General features: G+C 33.7%; 1 pseudogene; it reads left to right on the forward strand.

Annotated features, from left to right (window-relative positions):
- Positions 1 to 447: 447 nt before the first annotated feature.
- LOC145584800 (AAA-ATPase ASD, mitochondrial pseudogene) lies at positions 448 to 2,399 on the forward strand (annotated as a pseudogene).
- The last annotated feature ends 14,155 nt before the right edge of the window (positions 2,400 to 16,554 follow it).

The raw sequence follows: 16,554 nt of genomic DNA on the forward strand, positions 1-16,554 counted from the left end.
AAACTTAATAATTCATATACAACATAGAAGGAAACATATCTTCTCCATAATTATAATAATACAAATTAATGTCCTTCAACTATTACCTAAGGATTATACTGTCAATCAAAATAATTAAGCAATAAACATTTTTTCCAATCAAATATTTACAAATATATGTGTTGTTTACAATATTAATTTCTAACCAAACATTGTTAAATGACCAAATTTGTATTCTTGCAAAAAAAAAAAAAAAAATACCATATTTGTACTAGATAGAGTCCCCTTTACTTAATTTGTACGATTGGTCAGCAATAACTCCACCACTTCTTATAACCATCTTACACATGTAAACCATCATAATCCTCCCCAACACATGTTCAATTGTTCATCAAAACCATAAACAAAATCAAACAAATTCAACAATAATTTTTCTGGGGATTTAGCAAAAACCCCTAATTTAATTTTAATATGGCTGGTGCAAAAGATTTGCTATCTCATTTTGGTTCAGTAATTGCAAGTCTAGTATTTTTCTGGGCAATTTTCCAGCAATATTTCCCTCATCATCTTAGAAGTCATATAGAAAAATACTCTCAAAGAATCATTTCTTTGGTTTATCCTTACATTCAGATCACTTTCAATGAAACAACAGGGGAGAGATTCATGAGAAGTGAAGCTTATGTAGCAATTGAAAATTATTTAAGCTCGAATTCGAGTAAGCAGGCAAAGAGACTGAAGGCTGATATGCTGAGAAATAATCAGTCTTTATCACTTAGCATGGATGAACATGAGGAAGTCGCAGATGAATATAAAAGAGTTAAAGTTTGGTGGGCTTTTGGTAAGAATGTTAGTAAACAGCCAACATTCTCATTTAGTCCTGTTGCTGATGAGAAGAGGTATTATAAGTTGACTTTTCATAAGAAAAACAGGGATCTTATTATGGATGATTACCTTAGTTATGTGTTGAAAGAGGGTAATGCGATCAAGATTCGGAATCGACAAAGGAAGCTGTATACTAACAATGGAGCTCAGTGGAGTCATGTTGTGTTTGAGCATCCTGCGTCGTTTGAGACTTTGGCTATGGAGCCGGCGAAGAAGAGGGAGATTATAGAGGATTTGATTACGTTTAGTAAAGGGGAAGAGTTTTATTCGAGGATTGGGAGGGCGTGGAAGCGAGGGTATCTGCTGTATGGACCTCCAGGGACTGGTAAATCGACTATGATTGCAGCAATGGCGAATCTACTGAATTATGATATTTATGATCTTGAACTGACTGCTGTCAAGGATAACACAGAGTTAAGGAGGCTGCTTATTGAGACCTCGAGCAAATCGATTATTGTGATTGAGGATATTGACTGCTCGAGGGATCTTACAGGACAACGGAAGAAGAAGCAAGACAAAGTGGAGGACAATATTGGTGATGATGAGGAAAAGAAAAAAGCGATGAGTATGCTTGCTAGAGAAGAGCAGGATGCCAGTACAAGCAAGGTTACACTGTCAGGGCTATTGAATTTCATTGATGGTCTGTGGTCAGCTTGTGGAGGCGAAAGACTGATTGTGTTCACGACTAACCATGTTGATAAACTCGATCCTGCATTGATCCGTAGAGGAAGGATGGACAAGCATGTTGAACTGTCATACTGTGGGTATGAATCGTTCAAGATTTTAGCCAAGAATTACCTGAGAATTGACTCTCATCATCTGTTCCCAACAATTCAGAAACTGCTGAATGAGACTCAGATGACTCCTGCTGATGTTGCTGAAAATCTGATGCCTAAGACAGCTTCTGCAGATGCAACTACAAGTTTACAGGACCTTGTTTTAGCTTTACAGTCGGTGAAGCAGGAAGCGGAGCAGATTGAAGTGGGACAATGAAGGGTGTCACAAGGATTTTGGAGAAAGATGGATAATAAAGCTCTGAGCTTGAAGCAATTATTCAGGTTCAAACTTCACTCATTTTCATTGAGTGTCTTATCATTTTCATTAATAAGCATGTAATTGTTACTTGAGATAACAAGAACAAGCAGGAAATAGATACTATCAGATAGGAAAATCCTTATTCACAGAAATCTGATTCTTGATTGTAATTTAGGAAAAATTGGAATTAGAAGAACAATTAGGCAGCTGGATTGGCTTTGATGCTTTTGTAAGGCTAGTCTTTTCTCTGAAAATATCAGATTACAGCAGAAATCTTAGATTTCATGAAAAATTACAACTTTAATTTTAGAAAAAAATGAATCATTGCTTAATAAAAATCAATTTTTCTCCTATATATAATGCATAGCTTTTCAAATCAGTGAATCAGCAGATTCAAGCCTATCTATCCAATCTGTAAATACTTTATACTTTTACAATTTAGACCAAAAAAAAAACAAAAATTTTACTGACAGTTAGGATTATACAAACTGTGGGTGTGCTTTATGTGCTTCAGCCCTGTCTCCACCAAAGGTGATTTCATACATAGCTTAGTTCAAAGTTATAATGATTTCTGTTGTTGGGGGATGATAGCTAAGCTAAGGAAGGTTGGAACACAAAGTATATATGTGATATTGGTCATTAAAAGAGAGCAAATACAGGGTTTGGAGGGGAGGCGCCGAGGCAGTATTGCTGCAGGCGGAGACAGGAAGTCACTTATGTAATATAATCAAAGTGCCTAGAATAAATCATTATTAAAACTGAAGAGAACTAAGTAAAAACTTGGTAAAGGGGCCTATCAATTGTGAGGCACTTAAATGCTGTTCAAGGATAATGTTTAGTCCTAGAAAATCAGATAATTAATCACAAAGGCACTTCATTGTCATGGGTAGGCCAGGAAGATATTGGACATGGGACCTAATGCGAAAATAAGGCCGAGTCAACTAGTCAAGCATTAATGAGCTTTGGGTTCTATGGTTCTATAGTCTTGTGACTTTGAATGAAGCTATGGGGCTGACCCAGGCAACTTCCCTACAAGTGTTGAAATTTCGTCTTAGGAAATTTAATCACATTTTAGCTAGAGTCTTTGTTGTTTATCGGTCTGCTGAAAACTTTTCAAAGAAACAGAAGAAAAGGGTGCAGCAGAAAATAGAAATGCAGAACTCCTGCTGTCCTGCACTAATCATAACATTATAAAACGATGATACGGAATTGTATAATCTTAAGCATAGCTCACTGAGAAGGAACCGAGCCATCACCTTAATTAGGAGGGTTAAACTTTCCTCAGGATACAAAACATACTGCAAGTTCATGGCTTGTAGATATATCAGTTGAGTAGACAGGAATACAGCAAGCCCAGCTGCACCAATGTAATCCTTTTCAATAATTCTTTCCTTGAAAATACCTCATCTTAGAAGATTAAGGGGAATGAACTTGCTACAATATAAAAAAAACAGCTTAGTTTCTGGAAAATTGTTGCAAAGTTTAGTTTATCGTCTAGTTTTTTAAGGCTGACAGCCCAAGAGTGAGCTGATCAAGGGTAGAACAGGTCTAATAATGACTTGAATTTTGTTTGATTTAATGTAGTGGAGTCGGGATGAACTTCCAAGTACCTTCCGGCTATCGAAGAAGCAGACATTTTTTTTTTTCGAAGAAGCAGACATTATGTAGCTCTTGCGTTGCAAATCATATAATCTAATAACTGAAGTCGTTACAGAAAATCAGACAAGCAGAAATCAACTTTTGCTTAAAGTAATTACTTAACATTAGATTCCACAAGCTAAAAAATCCCCTGCCTTGAGTCTTCTGGTGCTATAAACAGAATCCCATAACATTATTCTATTATAAGATAGTTTCGGAGTAAAATCATGTCATACACTTAATTATAAGGGGTACGGTGTTAAGACAATGTGACTGTTATTTCCAGAAGAAAGGGTAGGTCTTGAATAATATGCCTATACTGCTACCTTTCAAAGATTACCAAGATTATAATAAAAACAAACAAGAAGAAGCTTGCGCTCCTTTAACCTTGCTCCTTTTACCTAGCTCCTTTTACTAATCATCCTTCTAGATTTTCATAGCCAAATGTTTTCATACAGCACGTTTCGGGGGACAGTTATTCCAAGAGAGCAAGAGGCAAATCTATGTTTGAATTGTCTAAACATAAGTCATTTTTATTATGATCAAATCAATGAAATTACATGGACCAAATTTTCCAATTGCTTCATACAATGAAATTCCAAAAAAATATTATATTTAACGAAAATTCCAATGTGAACTTAGACTTGTCTTATTTCTCTAAGGTTGAACAAGTGACTGACTGCCTGGTCATTTGATTGATTTATTTTAGACCACTTTTACAGTTGTTTCTATAGACCATCATTTTCATAGAGTTTCAAAAGGTACAAAAGAATTAAATAGAATGATACAGTATATATTAAATTTGTTCTATAAATACCGAGCTCATTATATGCAAGAACTTGAAATGTTCTAACAAATAAGAAAGAAAAAGCATACAGCACCACAAATACTTATATATATGAGTAAAGAAAGATCAGAAGCTAAGGCCTCCGATCGCAGGAGAGATGGCACTCGCTGCAGGTAGATGCATATTGCTATGCATGCCTTTCACTACCTGCAGCTGGTGCCATTCTGCTGCGAACGGAGACCTGTGTATGCTTCTTTTAGTTCTTTAAGGGGTTTCTACACATACATTAACAGCTTATTTGTTTTAGTTTGTGTGTGTTCTTTGTTGACCAGCTCAAGGTTCTATTTGAGGTAAAGTTGATGATAGAGTATAAAACATATTCCTGGGCCTCAACCATCAGCTTAAGCTTTTGGTTGAGTTGGTCCTCTAACATGGTATCGGAGCCATCGTGACACAAAGGTCACGGGTTCGAATCTCATCCACCCCCCACTTTCAAGTGGAATATTAAGCGCAGGGTATGAGGAGGGCCCATGCTGCATCCACACTTCTAGCCCAACGGGCTCTCGTGTGAGGGGGCGTGATAGAGTATAAAACATATTCCTGGGCCTCAACCATCAGCTTAAGCTTTTGGTTGAGTTGGTCCTCTAACAGTTGATAGATACTTCCATTTTATTTATAATTCATGGTTAATCTATACAATTTATTTAAACAATTAATAAGTTGGGCTTTGTTGACTAGATCAAGGTTCTATTTTTTTTTTTTTTTTTTTGGAAAGAAGATCAAGGTTCTATTTGAGGTAAAGTTAATAGATACTTCCACTTAATTTAATTTTCATGGTTAATTTATACTTCCTCTGTTCTTTTTTACTTGACCCGTTTCTTTTATCACGCTTGTCAATGCAAAACTCTAATTATCAATAACTTTAATTCTCCACAAGTAAAAATTATAAAAGTTATATGTTATGATAGTATTTATTGAGACGAATTCAAAAAGATCCCACATAAATATTTTTTTTCCTTATGTATTATTCACAAAAGACGGTCAAATGAAGGGTGGTGAATAGTGTAAAAGTCAAAGCGGATCAAGTAAAAAAGAACAGAGGAAGTACAATTTATTTAAAAAAGTTGAGTTCAGAATTCAGATTAGGTCAAGGAATTATAACCCGTATAAGTAAACAAGTTATTCTAAGTATCATTACTAACAAATCTTGATTTTTGTACCAATGGTAATCTATGGTCAAGTTTCGAGCCCGTAGATTGTAATTTCAAACTCTTTTTTTTACCTATTTATATTATCAGTATGGCTCAGACTTAAATAAACGATCCCCCATGTTTTATTGTTAAATGAGTAGTGAAATTGAGAAGTTAGTTTCTAAATCTTCCATTTTATCCCAACGTTTTTAATGCCTTGCACCAATAATATAGCTTCTAGATGATAATTATATTCTAATGATATGAGAGCCCTCAATTTGTAGTACAATAACCTCGTGATTGAAAGCCACCCTCCAACCTGTCTGTTTTGTCCCCTTTTAACTTTCCTCTATGAGAAAAAAAATAAATGCCTCCATCAGGATTCATGGTACAAGTAAATAAATGCTACTCCCTCGATTCTTTAATTAGAGTCTCATTTCTCATTTCTCATTTTTACGGGAATTAAGGTTTTTGTAAATTCCTTAAACCATGTGATTGAAACAACCAAAGTAAATTAAATAAAAAGTGAGAGAAAAAGAAAAAAGAGAATAAATAGTATGCTCATAAATATTTGGTACAAAAAATCAGTAAAAAATAATTAAAAATATTTGGCACAAAAAATCAATAAAAATTGAGGATAATTTAGGGATTAAATTAGTGGGGTTAAAATTGTAAAAAACCACTTACTAAAAAGAGAAAGATTCTAACAATGAGACTTTAATTTTGAATTGCCATAAAATGAATAATGGACTATGATAAAAGGACGGAGGGAGTACATAAATCATTACATCGATCTGCGCGTTATTTAAGAATAGATTAACATTTATTACATTGATCGCTGTGTGATTTTGTCATGAATTCCCAACTTAATTCATTACCCTAAAAAAGAGCTGGTTTTAACTAATACAATTACCTCCACTACACAATACGATTACACAGTAATTTTTTCTCCATTTTCCATTTGACTATATTTTATTAATGAAATCCTTTTTCTTCTTGTTATATAGTAATTTTTTTTCCCGTTTTCCATTTGAGATTTCCAATTTACTTCTATCATTTCTTTTTATTTTTTTTTCTAATTCTATTTAGATTTTTCAATTATGTACTTTTTCTTTCCAGTTAGATTTCATACTCATCCACCCATTTTTTTCTTACTACTTTACATACATTAAATCCCGGTAATTTAGATTGTTTATTTCTTTTTCCGTTATGGTTTTTCGTTTTTTCAGCCTTTCATCTGGCGCCGCACTGCCTCTTCGTCCGCCGCCGTTATTCTTCTCCGACTGTGAGGCCGGCCTGCCGTCGTTTCTTTGTACCGCCTCCCCGCCGCGCCTTCGCCCCACCCCTTTGTCCGTTGCCGCGACGTGGTTTACGAGAACGGGGAGGGGGAGTTTCCTCCCTCTGAGTCCCTCGTGTAGGGCCGTTCTAAGTCCCTCGTGTAGGGTTGTCGTTGCAGCGGCTCAGGGGCGTGTGGGGTTCGGGCTTCTCAGGCGGGCCTCGGTGGTCCGTGCGTTTTTTTCCGGCGTTTCGTGGGCTGGGTCGGTGAATCCCAGAGCGTGGGTGGTGGGACTCGGTTTGGCGGCGGGGTGGGATGTTAGGGTTTCGTTTTTTGTTTTAGGGTTTAGTTTTCGTTCTGTTTTTCCTTTTAGAAGTCGTTGTGTGTTTTTTAGTTTTATTATTTTTTCTGTTTGTGTGGTGTGTTGGAGTGATATGGGGCTTGCAGATCGGTGTACCGATCTTCTGGTGCAGGATTTAAGCCGGGTTTTTTGGCTATGGGGCTTCGGTTTGATCTTCTGTTGGTTTGGGCTAAAGGGTTTTGCTTCCATGCCGATATCCGTGTTTGAATCGGAGTTGATCTTGTCTATGGTGAAGTGTACGACACCAATTTTGATTTCAGGTCGAGGAGTACGGGATTCTGAGCCAATGAAGGTTCTCGTCAGAAATTACATCATATTGCCAGACCCCCTTGCAAGAGGTGCATAGGACAGCGTTATATGAGCCAAGGGTACTTAAGAAAGTCATTCTGCGCGTGCAATTGTAGTTTCGTTTATTTCGAACTTGTAATTGGTTCGGTTGTCTTTGTATTGTTCGATTATGATCTCTTATGTAAGTGCCGTATGGCTTTTTATTAATGAATATAATCTCCCCCCCTTCAAAAAAAAAAAAAAAAAATCCCGGTAATTTAACTTTATTTTTTTTTTAAGGAAACTTTTTATAGTCACTAATATTATCACAAACTATTAATGTTTAGCTACCAGATAAACCACAAAGAGCTTTAATAGACATAAATGTGAATTACTGTATGTAAATAGACAAAAAAAAAAAAAAAAAAAAAAAACCATGAAACTGCTTCACTTTATAAAACTCTCACAATTAACATTAACTTTACATTTCCCTAGAAATGAAATCTCATTGTTATTTCAACATTCTATTGACTAATTAAGTCTAATAATGAGATTAGATTCATAATTTTGGCAAGATTCCTCAAATTCTTAGCTCTTGGTGGCCATGAGTTGGGATTATGTCTCTAGTACAGGGGTTGAAATACATTGTGCAAAGTCAAAGGCAAGATTTTGACTTTTGGGTTTCAAATTCGTACGGTATAAATAAATGGGTCACTCTTCTAGACCTCCTAGATTCCCCACTTATCCACATAGATAGATAGATATCTCGTCTCATAATTTATCTTTTGTAATACAGAGTTAGTATTAACTTAAGTAAATTTCATATTATTCCTAACTTACTACAATTTTAATTTCATATATGAATGATCAAACTAATATTTAGAAAAGTTTGTCATTTTTATCTTTGTGATCAATAAAAAAAACAAAAAGAGTATGGAAAATATTACCTATTCAACCTTAGGAAGAAGGTCCTATAGGCTATAACACCTTGAAAACCAAATTCACTGTAATATACTATTATACTCCCCCCCCCCCCCCCCCATTGAATTAGATTTACCCACATGTAAATTCTCACTTTTTTAAAATCAATTTCGACATATTTGATAATAGAAAAAATGATGGAGCCAACTTAGACTACGTATTGTATGTAAGAGTAAAATAGTAGTCTCTTAAGCCATCTATGATTTGAAAAAACAATCAATAGAACATCCAAAAACAGAATATCGGTCAATTTCATTTGCACAAAAAAAAAAAAGTTTTGATAGAGAGAAGATCATACAGTCTGATAGAGAATGATTTTCACAATTGTAAATTAGAGGAACATGGGGCAATTCAGCTCATTTGTAAATGATCAAACACCAATTTTTCAAAACTGAACTTCCTCCTAATTTAACACAAAGTAATGTAGATCAAAAGCACATGATATCCGTGTAAAATAACTTTTACTTGTTTAATTCAACAACAAAATTATTACGAGTATAATTGGTCAAACTTTGTAAATTTGATTAATTGCATCTATTTAAGGATTCCAGTAACAAGTGGTTGGACACCACTTAAGCGACATATATTTGGAATTTCTATTCTCAACTCAAGTCATTTTCGGTCAACCCAAACAAAATATGTCTACCAAGTCTTCATATAGTTCAAGTAATACTATAATGAATCAAATCATAAGGGGGGAAAAAGAACAGTCAAGCTAAATGTGAATGTTGAATTTTTCTTTTTCCAACTTGGTTGAACGAGGCCCTCCACAAAACTTTATTATACACAAATCAAAATTACTATTTCCCTACCTTATAAAAAGTGGAAAAAAACTCTTATGAACAGTGTTAGGACATATATACCCCTTAAAATGTTAATTTACTAATATATCCATGGCCATTAATGTTAATTAGTATTTGTTAGTCTCTATGTGTTTTCCCTCGGTGTGAATGCTTTTCGGCTTTTCCTCTTTTCTCCTCCTAAGCGTCTCTTCCTCTCCTTCCTCCTTTGTTAAACAAACTATTAGTTTTCCATTAAATCACCTACCGGCCTTTCTCTCCTCCATTGAAGCAGTTTCTGAGTTGAGGTAATTAAATGATTGAATATCAATTTGACAATTTGGGTATATCGTTAATTTTTTGACTAAATTATTGAATATCAATTTTACAATTTGGGTATATCGTTAATTTAAATTGTCACATGATTTGATATATGTATGTATGTGTTTTGTTTGAAGATTGATTGAGTGGCTTAACAATTTAAGAGGAAGAGGCATGGCTTCAATGTAGTCGTGGTTTGATTATTTACTCCATTAGTTTAAATTTTTATATGATTATCATGGTTATTTTAACAAATTAGAATACACAATTCATGTCAATTCTACGAAAGAGCTGATGGACGTATAGAAATATTGCAAGAAAGTGTCAACATTCCCTTTTTATTGGCAAGCTTATTGTTTGTGGTTAGTGACTTAGTGCAATTCTCATAAGCCACGACGAGCGAGCAATCAAGATGGATTTACCATGGGCTCATGTTCTTTCTTGTAAGTCATTTTTTCCCCAACCTTGTGAATAGTCTATGGTTATTACGAGACACAATATATCAACGAGCTCCCCAATTAAGTCTTATATAAACTATGACATGGCTTACTTTTTTTTTAACTTCATTCTTCAATTGAAATCATGAAACCTTATAATTTGTCGGTATATATGTTTTTAAGCTAATTAAACGTTGTACATTAAAAATTTAATCTATGACTTCATTTTTACTTCAATAAATAAATTAATGTTAAAATGCTCCTTCAAAAAAAAAAATTATGTTAAGCTACGTGCAAGGTAAAACATGGGTACAGTTGTATTCGGAAGCTTACTATTGTTCATATTTCATAGGAGGGTTAATGAATGTGGCGAATAGTGCAAAACACATGATTTGGTGAATTTGTTGTCTTGTTGAGTTCTTTGGGTTTGATTTGGATTAGTTAGATCTACATGTGTATTTTTATGTGGGTTTAATTTTGCAATTGTAATTGATTTGGGGTTGATTGTTTTAATGGTTTGTGCTTATATTTCTACAAGTGACCTTTTTATTCGTCCTTTTTTTTTTTTATGCTCTACTTTGCTTGTTTTATAGAGGATTCTTTATTCTGATCTTGATGGTCTCAATGGGTTGTGGAAGAAGAGGGAATTTTCACTTAACTACTTGAGTATGCTCATTTAATTACCCTTTCTTTATGTAATTCAAAGTCTAAGGGCCTCTTCTCATACGCTGAACTCAGCTGAACTGAATTGAAGTGAACAGAACTGAAAATAAACTGAACTGAACTGAACTGAAAATGAATTGAGCTGAACTGAACTGAAAATAAACTAAACTGAACTGAATTGAGCTGAACTGAACTGAACTGAACTGAACTTAAGTGAACTGAACTGAACTGAAATTCAACGTATGAGAACAGGCCCTAAGTGATTATAATTTTGTTTAATTTGAGTTAAATTGTCACCAAATTTACATGCCTACTAATATAATGGTGGCGGACTGACGGTTGATTTTCTTGTTTTAAATTGTCTTAATATTATATTGATTTTTGCTTCATGGTAGGATACAATCATGGCCATAGTCTCTATAGTGCTAGAAAATACTTCGTAGAATACCAAATATCCAACTTATAGCACTTTCTTCACTTTTCTGCATGTCAGTAGCTGAGTAGACAAACACGTTGTGTACTCTATGATGTCAACCTTTCTTGATTTATACTTCAATACTTGTATATTTTCTCATATGCTCAAGAGTAAAGATTGCTAGATATATTAATAATATTATTTACTCATATATAATGCAATTTCTACCATTAACCCTTTTTTCTTTTTTTTTTTTAATTTTTTTTTAATTCTTTCTAAAGGATCACTACACTGACGTTTAATAGTTTAATGGTACTTAAGATTCCATATATCATTTCATGTTCGTAACTATGTATAATGTACAGGACTACAAACTACTAAAATGATTTATACATGTAACTAAATCAAACACATTACACATACCTAAGGTGTAAAGACAATTCAATATAATTTTTAGACATTGCCTAGCCATACCGCGCACATCGAGCGCGTTGGCTCCCCTAGTCTATATATAAAAGGAAGTTTTTTCCGAATTTTTAGAGAGTGGAATAAAATTTCAAAACATATCAGGTAGGATTATAAATTTTAGTTAGAGCCAATTAAATAAGAAATTTGCAATTTTCTTAGAATTAAATAATTCAAATGTCATGTAAGTAAAGTTGGCGAATGAGATTTTAAAATTTAAATTAATTAAACAGTAAATAAAATATTATCTTTGATATTAGGAATTTAATCTAAATATATAACGAATGAAAGGAAATTAACAATTTTATTTTAAAACAAAAATAGTAAATCATACACTAAATAAAATAACAAATTTTATCATATACAAACAAAACATATTTGTTTTAAGAAAATACAAACAAACCGTAAATTGCACGGGGTTCATCTAATTATGTTAGAAAGTTCACCACCAGATAAGCCTAAACACTCAAGATTCAGGTTGGGGTGAACGCAAGCAGAGGGGGACCTTCCACTGGGGCCATTTAAGGCCATGCCCTGGTAAATTATTGTAATTAATTAGTTAATAAATTTAAATAACCTTATTTTACTTATAATATTGGAATATAGTGACTAGTTTAAAACGAGAGGCAAAAGATTGAAATGGTGGTCTCTCTTATATTTTCGGCCTAGATCCGTCACTAAACGCAAGAGAGGCATACATTAGATATGCATAGAAGAGAGAGGTCTTCTGTCGCAAGAGAGATGCCACCAGCTTGCTGCTAGCTCTTTGATCTTGCACGTATGCAGCATTGCGGCCGCTGCTGGTGCCATCTCTCATGTGATTCCTTCTCAAACCCTTTTTTCTTGTTTGTGATTTGATTTGATTTTAGCATGCATTAATACCTCCCCCTATTTTTTTGTAAAATTTTGTTTTCAGTCTAATAAGGAGATTGCATTCATACTTTAGGCAAGATTCCTCAAATCCTAAGCTCTTGGTGGTTTTGGTGAAACTGTCTCTGCTCTCTAGTGCAGGGGTTGGAATACATTGTGCATAGTCAAAGGCAAGATTTTGACTTTTGGTTTTCAAAATCGTACGGAATAAATGGATGGGTCACTCTTCTAGAGGTATACTAGGTTCACCACTTTTCGACATAGATATCATTTTTTTTTTTTTTTTGATGCAATTCGACGTAACATGATACTTTTCCTCATTAAATTAACTTATGTTACATTAAATTGAACAATTTTTTACTTGCATAAAATAATGATATAAAGTAAAATTGTGTTATATTAGTATTGAATATTGATATAAATTTTCATATTAATCTTAACTTCTACAAATAATATGTTATATGTATATAAATGGTCAAACTTGTGTTTTGGTAAGTTTGTATCAAACTGTTGCGATCAATATGAAATAAAAGAAGTAAACATGAAAATAACCTTAGAAAAATTGCCAGTGTTGCTACTGTATATAGCATATGTAAAGGAACACCTTGATAGTGAGGAGTGAGTTTATCACGAGGCCAAAAAAACTTGTAAAAGCATATGCACCATAATATTTGTCAAAAAAAAAATATATTCACTAGAATAAATTCTCTTTGATCAATTGAGATTTTCCATAGACGGGTTCACTAGCACAAATTGAGGAGTGAGTAATTTTTTAGGTTTGGATTGGGTAAAACTGATTATAGAGAAAATCATTACAAAGTAGAACCAATATAATGTATGTAAGAGTAAAATAGCGTTGTCTTATATTATTTTCGGGCAAAGAAAATTCAACAGGACATTCCAAAAAAAAAAAAAAAAAATGAGGCAATTGAGTGGCAAGAAAACATAGAATAAATTTTGATAGGGAGAAAGCCAAATTGTCAGGGTAGAGAGTGATTTTCAATGGGAGATATATGAGGCTATTATGCACTTTTGTAAATGAAATGAAACATCGATTTTCCTAAATAAATTTCCTCCTAATTTTTCACAAATTAATATAGTTCAAACAAACAGGAGCACATGATATCCGTCTAACAATTTTTAACTTGTATAAATCAACAACAAAATCATTACGAGTAAATTTGATTAATTGCATCTATTTAAGGAATAAGGATTTTAGTAGCTTTAGTAACAAGTGGTTGGACATCACTTAAGCAACATATTTTTGGAATTATAATTCTCAACTCATGTCATTTTCAGACAATCCAAATAAATTATGTACCAAGTCTTCATATAATCATATTAATTAACATAATGATAAAACAGATCATAAGGAAAAAAAAAAAAACAGAGTCAAGCTAAGTGTGAACACTGAACGTGGAACTTTTCTTTTTCCAACTTGGTTGGGCCATCCATAAAATTTATACTTCGTAATACACAAATAAGAATTTCTATATACTTCACTGGTTATGCTAACTGTTATTTTGCGAGAGAGCCAGAGAGGCATACATTATATAAGCATTTAAAATAACAAAATGAAGCGAGAATTTCATGAAAGTTATGAAGGGTGTATATGATTATGTTGTACATATATATAAGAGAGAGGTCTTCTATCGCAGGAGCGATGGCACCAGCTGCGCGGTGCTAGCTCTTTGATCTTGCACATATGCAACAAAGCTGCTGGTGCCATTTCTCATGTGATCGGAGACCTGTGTCTCTTTCTCAGACCTTTCTTTTATGACTTGGTTTGATTTCAGCATGCATTACTACATCACCCTAGCTTTCTCTATGTCTTTGTTTGATTTTGTTTTTCAGAATAACTTTTATCATTTCAAATTATAAATATAAATAAAATTTTGCATTAAATGATTAGTCTTTGCTAACATTATGAGGTTTCTTATGAATTTTTGCAAATTATGTTATGACAGATCTACATTACACTAATTTACAGCATGTTGGAGATCAAATTCCTTGTATTTGACAAGTGATTTGATGTTCATGTTTTGTTCTTATTGGACAGTTTCCAGTCTATAAATTGACTGCAACACCAAGGTTTAAAGCCAAGGCATCAGTGGATTAACTTCATAAATTATTTTGTAATAAAAGCTGCATTCAAAACATTATGCTCTGATGCATTTTTTTCAAACACTATACCATAAGAAATACTGTTATCTAGGCTAAGAAAACTTGAAATTACACAAGAACAACAGGTTCTAATTAGCCTTTAGCGATCATTGTAAGTGGCACAAGCTAAACAGCAGGACAGAACTATCACATAAATTGAAGTGGCTAACAGCTTGTAAGTTCACCGAAATGCATGATTTGTACCTGTGATTCTGCAAAGTGTGAACTTCCTGAATAAGACAGTCACTAGAAACTATTCAATTCTCGAGCAAAAGGGTATACATCAATGTTCGAGCCTTCTTGTAACCTGTACAATACCAAATTTAGCACATAACTTATACAACGAGGAATGGAGTTATAATGCCCAAACGTTGTATTTGATGGCTTGTATTATCATAAGCCATCAGTTTATCTTCAATAGTCGGTACTTAAAATGTAGCAGAGTTCTTATCATAGGAAATGTAGCAGAGTTCTTATCATAGGAAATTTTTGTATATCTATGATTATCTATGTAGTTGTAAGAACGTAAACTAGAATCACTCGAAAACCAAAGACTCTGATGGTTGTCCTTCCCACCATCCTTCTTTATAATCCAATATTCCATGTGCAGCTACTCGCAACATAATATCATAGACTCCTAATGATTCTGTGAGAACAAAGGGACACCAAAGCATTTCACAGCCAATATATGTCCTGCAATTTTCATACAGCAAAATTAATCATTCATAAACAAAGCTACCTTATTATGGAACAGACAAGACAAATCTAGCCAAAACAAATAGGATTGTGGACAAGTTAATAGCATAAAAATTTGCTAATTGAAGGGTTCCACATGACAAAACACCATAAATATCCTAATATAGTATTAACCCCAAACCTAAATGTCATTTAGGATTACTATTGCAAAACAAATTAAGAAAAAAAGAGGGAGTGCTAAGTGAAGTAACATGTTGGCAAAAGTAACTAAAGTGTGCTCTGACTAATTATCACTTATCTGAACTTAACTAAATTTAACTCATTAGACATTATTATATTAATTTTAGCGGTAACTTAAACTTGAAAAACTTAGATTAACCCTTATTAAAACTTATATGAACTTATTCTCCTAAACTAACTTATGAGCCATTGTCAAATAAGTTGAATGCAGCACGGCCTTAGTGGGCAAACAATAGGTTCTTTTGAGGGATAAAAGTGTTACAATTAAATAAAGTGTAAAGAACAAAAAGAAATGGACAAATGTTTAAAGTGTAAGGAACATTAATGACCGGCACTAGTACAATACGGAATACCAAACAGTTGAGTTTTCAAGTACAGTATATGACAAGTTTGATAGAAACCTTAAATGGAAGTCTATCATGAATTGTGAACAAAGATATTGGAAATCCAAAACATTAGTAGATTGATTAAATTGTTGTTAAAAATTCATGGTGTGCAAGAATGAATAATTGAATTGAACACGAATATTTAAAGCCTCCCATTGCGAGAAACAAAAAACAAACCACATTTGTAACTTAAACTGTTGTATAGTGATTTTCATTTTTGTTAGTTTAGACGAACTACTGCGAGAGGGGGGTGAATAGTAGTAGGTTCTAATCGTGAAACTTATGCAGAAATTAAAAACAAAACATAAAAGGAACTTAAAGAACACGGCAAGTTTTACGAGGAAACCATCCACTGCCTAGCTGGAAGTAAAACCTCGGCCCTATTGGGACTTATAAACAAATTCCACTATAATAGGCAACTCTCCTAATACAACCTATTACACAGACCTTTGCTTTGCATGTTCCTCCACGGACACTTGCCACTTGATAGGACACCTCCTACCAGACCTAAGACACTTCCTAGGTACCTTTTTCCCTTTAACCCATGACACTTCTTAGGTGACCCAAGACACCTCTCAGGTTCCTTTCACTTGACCCAAGACACTTCTCAGGTTCTTTTCACTCACTGTGCACTCACAGCTACCACTTAAATTTTAGAGAATTCAAACTCATACACTCTAACATGAATTTGTAGAGAATTCACAATCTCACCCCAAAACCAAT

The sequence above is a fragment of the Chenopodium album genome, chromosome 16, assembly GCF_948465745.1.
Source record: "Chenopodium album chromosome 16, dcCheAlbu1.1, whole genome shotgun sequence".
Lineage (NCBI taxonomy): Eukaryota > Viridiplantae > Streptophyta > Magnoliopsida > Caryophyllales > Amaranthaceae > Chenopodium > Chenopodium album.